Source organism: Capsicum annuum, chromosome 10, assembly GCF_002878395.1.
Source record: "Capsicum annuum cultivar UCD-10X-F1 chromosome 10, UCD10Xv1.1, whole genome shotgun sequence".
NCBI lineage: Eukaryota > Viridiplantae > Streptophyta > Magnoliopsida > Solanales > Solanaceae > Capsicum > Capsicum annuum.
This window is the reverse complement of record NC_061120.1, coordinates 46,189,069-46,193,390: the sequence shown is the minus strand read 5'-3', so window position 1 is coordinate 46,193,390 and position 4,322 is coordinate 46,189,069. Positions and strand designations below refer to the sequence as shown.

At 35.3% G+C, this 4,322-nt stretch overlaps 1 non-coding gene across 1 annotated transcript; it reads right to left on the bottom strand.

Moving 5' to 3' along the window:
• Positions 1-3,985: 3,985 nt before the first annotated feature.
• On the bottom strand, positions 3,986-4,089 carry LOC124888250. Its single transcript, XR_007046381.1, has one exon. It is a non-coding gene; the product is annotated as a small nucleolar RNA R71 (small nucleolar RNA).
• Between the last annotated feature and the right edge of the window lie 233 nt (positions 4,090-4,322).

The following is a 4,322-nucleotide window of genomic DNA, read 5'->3' as shown; positions in this document are numbered from 1 at the left end:
ACTGAATGGTGAAGTGAAGATCCTTACCAAACAATTGGCGTTACTCACATTACTATAGATGCAAAATTAGACTACTGCTTAAGTCCTTTTCACCCAATCCTCCTTCCACCTAAGCCCTGTTATTCTCATTCCCTCATCAGCCTTATATAAGTTCTATATCCTGGATCTCATAATGGCTTTTAAAGATAGTTATCTTATGATGATTGTTTTAGCTACTGTACTAGTACTGAATACTCTGAATGAATGAATCTTTAGATTATGTATCTCGTTTGTCTCTTTACTTTGGAGCTTTTTTACATGTTAGTGTTGCCCCAGTGGCTATGAGTTAACTAATCTATGCTTATCTTTTCTCTTGGTTTACTATTAATCCTTTTTAATGGGGCCAAAAGGGGGAATACTAAGTTCATGTAGTAGGGACCAGACACCAGGTAAATTGAGATACAGATGTAGACTTGAAAAGAGTTAAATTGACAGGGGGAAGTGTGTAAATTCAAAGACACCAAATGAAATAAAGGTGCACAATCACAGGGGAAGTTTTTGCTGCAAAATGACAACAAGGGACCAGGTCCATGTGTTGCATGAAAGAGGAAGCATGATGATGGGGGAACATTCATCTTCAAGTGGTAACCACTCTGATTAAATGTGACGAATGTGTACAAATGATCAAATTGTATGGTTTGGTTTGTCATTATCAAAAAGGGGGAATATTTCTATATATAGATTTGATAATGAGCAAATAAACTTCAAGGGAACAAGTCCCTAGATATTCAAAGTATAATACAGCTGGCACGCGCCTTCTGCATGGTATTGTCATCTTGTGTAACAAACTTGCAGGTGCTATTTTATGCTATTTTGTATCGACTTGAACAACTGGTCTAATGCTCTTTCAAGACCTAATCATCACCCAACTATAAAATGAAAGAGATTCTTCTTCAACAATTGGTTTTTTGAAAATCGAAAGAGTGAAGAGAGGCAGCAAAAACCCTACTCTACTCAAGTTTCTAGCTTTATGAGTGCTTAAATTATAATAGTTCTTGAGTGAGTAATGAATTATAACTGAACTGCTCATTTTATAAGAGTAGTGCTTTCTTGTTGAGAGAGAGATGCTTAGGTAGAGGTACCTAAGCAATAGACTAATTATAGTTAATCAGTGTAGAGAAGATTCCTTGGTAGAGTTACCAAGATAAGATGGTTATAGAGTTGCTGCTCTCGCAAGAAGCCTACAGTTAGGCTGAAATCTTGACTGTAATTAAGTGTTGATTATAGTGGATTTGGAGGTGATTGTGAGGGCAATCCATGGTTTTTCCCATCTTGTGTTTCCACTTAAAAATTATGTATTTTTACTCTTCCTACATTGTCTTTTACTTCATAGTTATTTTTGAGTACTTTTTCTGTGATTAACTGTAAGGGGCCTGGTCCCTCATTATGTGGTGCAACCTTAAGGGTTTCATTAAATCAGCCATGCACTTCACCTACTTTATTAATTTTCCAGTGTTCCTATAACCCGAGATAAGGGTTTTAGCCACTCATGCCTGTGAAACACCTAATGGATTTCATGATTGAAAATATCAAAGTAATATCACAATAATCAATGATCAAGCTCAAAGTTGGAAACTGAATTATCAACCAAAATCTCTAATACAAGAATTCCAAGGATCATAATATGTTAAAATGTGTAAGGTAATATCAAAGTGCGTAACCTCAGCTAAAAAACACATAAAGGGTATTTATAGTACATGAGAACCCTAAAAATCAAAGCCCAAATGAGAGAGGAAAAATAGAGTCGGTGGCCACTTTCGGTTCGTATGTACTATCTATAGTCCCCAAGTAGTAATCTTAGGCGTATTTATACGTCCAAAAGACAAGAATTACACATAATAGGACTTGTTCCATGAGCTAAAATGTGTTATTCTTATTGTATTTATGCTATAATTGCATTCTTTATCTAATGGACATGATTAGTTGATACTAGGCTAAATTATGATAAAATTAGACGTAATTGGATGCATTAATGTGAAGCTAATGATGAATGAAAGCATTGGGAGTGATTTGATATGCAAGAGAATACTGAGATTAGTCTCAAAAAGCATAGAACTCAAGATGGGAGCAAGTAAAAATGCAAAGAGTTGAAAGGAAAGAAGATAACAAGATCCGTATCACGGACCTTAGTCCCTAAGATAGGGTCTACATCGCGCTAAGGTATTTTGAGTCAATGGTAATTTCCAGTTAGTCTTCACAATAGTCTCACGTCATGGAGGATGAATTATTACTCAAGACACATTCCAGTGAGGGTCCATGATAGCCCTACGGCGCGGACCTTATTCCCTACGATGAACTCTACGGTGCGATAAAGGCTTATTTTTTGTTAAATATGTCCTATTATAAGAGAAATACTTCAAATTAATTAGGGATACCTTTGGAATACGTACAACAGAGGAAAAAATAATTACAGTACTTTTCTTAGGTTTTCTTGAACACTTCATCTTTCAACATTAATTTTGGGTATGCTTAATTATATTTCTTTGATGTTGATTTCGAATATAAACGACTAAACACTCTTGTTCTGGGGTAGAGGCCAAGAACATGATTATATTTTGATATTTAGAGTGGCTAATGTTGATTTATCATATGGGTTATTCTTATTCTCTTGTTTCTACCATTTTAATCAGTGGCCACCATTAGAATGAATTTGTAATTCCTTTGTGAACCTGAAAGGAGAATCTTAGGGATAGACTGAAGAGTTTAGGGAGCAAGTTCGTATTCTTCTACATAACAAAGAAGATAAAGTAGCGACTAGGATTTGAATATACCTAGAAGCCTTATTTAGTTCAATTGTAGAAAGAAAACTTAAAGCATCTATGTGGGTTATTGCATCCCCGCTCAAAGATATAGTTGCAATGTCTATTTAGTTAGAAGATTAGAGGCTCGGATGACCATGATCGTAATCTAAACCCTGCAAATCAATAACCCGATAATCAACACAACCATGATAAGGATAGAGATTTATAAGATTGTTAATAGTGGCTTAATCCTGGAATTCTTACTAGTATTGTTTACAACCTCACTTATGTTTCTATTTACACACTTCGTTATTTATTTATTTATTTATTTGTTAGATTATTAATTAAATTATCATAATTATCTTGATACTCAGAATCACTTGAAAACTTTATTGTGAAAACTGATGTTAATTAAATTACTAATTTAGTAGACCTTGTGGGTACGATATCTAATTCTATGAGTCACTATATTACTTGTATGATCACGTGCACTTTTGTTCGATAGACCGCAACAAGTGTTTGGCGTCGTTGCTGGGGACTCAAATAATTAGTAATGTTCTAAATTTTTAGCTTTTAATAACATATTTAAGTGTTTTTGACTTGATCTTAGTGGATGACTTTTGCAGGACTAGAGAGGTATCGGACAAGCAAGAGAAAGTATCGGTAGAGCCTTATTCGAAACTAGAATAGGTATTTTATTAGAGGTGAACAACAACAACACTTCACTATCCAATTCAGCAAGTTAAAATGGGAGATCAAAAAGATCCAAATTTTAATGATCTAATAGATCCTAATGCTCTAGCTCCGGTGTTTCCAGCTATTCCTGCTCGAGCAAAATCTAGACCTATTCGGAAAGTGGCACTCCCACTTATAAATAATGCTACTAATTATATCTGAAAGCTAGAGGTGGGTGGTCGGTTTTAACTGAAGTAAAATATGGTGCAACTATTGCACACGAGTGGGTAGTTTACAGGTTTATCCCACGAAGAACCATAACAACATATTCAAAATTTTCTTGAGATCTGTGATACCTGCATTTCTATCGGGTATCTACTGATTATGTCAGAATGACTCTCTTCCTCTTTTCTGTGTTGGGGGAAGCGAAGAGGTGGTTATATACTGAACTACCTAACTTCATCACTTCTTGGGATAATTTGGCTTAGAAGTTCCTTATTTGATTCTTTCCATATAGAAAGACAACAAGTTTACTAAGGGATATTGTAAGTTTCAGGCAAAAAAATGGAGAAAATCTTTATCAAGCTCGGGAAAGATTCAAAGGTATGCTCAGGAATTGCCCTTATCATCATTAGACTAATAATTTGTTGGTACATACTTTCTTTGAGGGTCTTGAGCCTAACACAAAGATTCTTTTGGATTCAGTAGTAGGTGGGCAAGCACTTGAGAAGACATTTGTTGCATTATATACACTGCTGAATTAGAATTCACAGGGGAATCCTGAGTGTCATGCTGACACAAGGAGTGCTCCAATAAAGGTTGCACGTGTGTTGGAAGTTAGCTAGTTCACGGCTATATCAGCTCAGA